The following is a 470-nucleotide window of genomic DNA, read 5'->3' on the forward strand; positions in this document are numbered from 1 at the left end:
GATTTAGGTCTACTTTATATGGATGGAAAGGTAAGACATAGGTCTACAACTTTCATATGGAGCCCAAGAGTTAAAAAGATCATTTTCAAGTCCAAATTATAGCAATAACAAAGAAGTCCGAATTATCATGCAGCCCGAATATTATTCAATGTTTGGCCCATATCTGAAGTTCTAGAAGTTCAAATGACCTCCATTGTTTTTTTTTTTTGAAAGCTGAGATAATTTTCTACAACTTTCATATGGAGGTCTGGTTCAAAGTTTGATGTTATCGATGACGTTTTTGACAGACAAGAGAAGATAAGGATTGTCACCAAGTCAAGAGTTGGTCACCCACTCATCAATTAGTCATCAAATCAATAGTTCCTAATTTTGACCTATAAAAGGAGGCATTTGCCATGCATTTAGGCATCTTGGTTTCCAGATCAAGATCATGCTCTTCCTTTCTCTCTTTGTATTTTTTATAATGTTTA

Source organism: Populus euphratica, unplaced genomic scaffold (genome assembly GCF_000495115.2).
Source record: "Populus euphratica unplaced genomic scaffold, PopEup_1.0 scaffold1014.1, whole genome shotgun sequence".
Classification (NCBI taxonomy): domain Eukaryota; kingdom Viridiplantae; phylum Streptophyta; class Magnoliopsida; order Malpighiales; family Salicaceae; genus Populus; species Populus euphratica.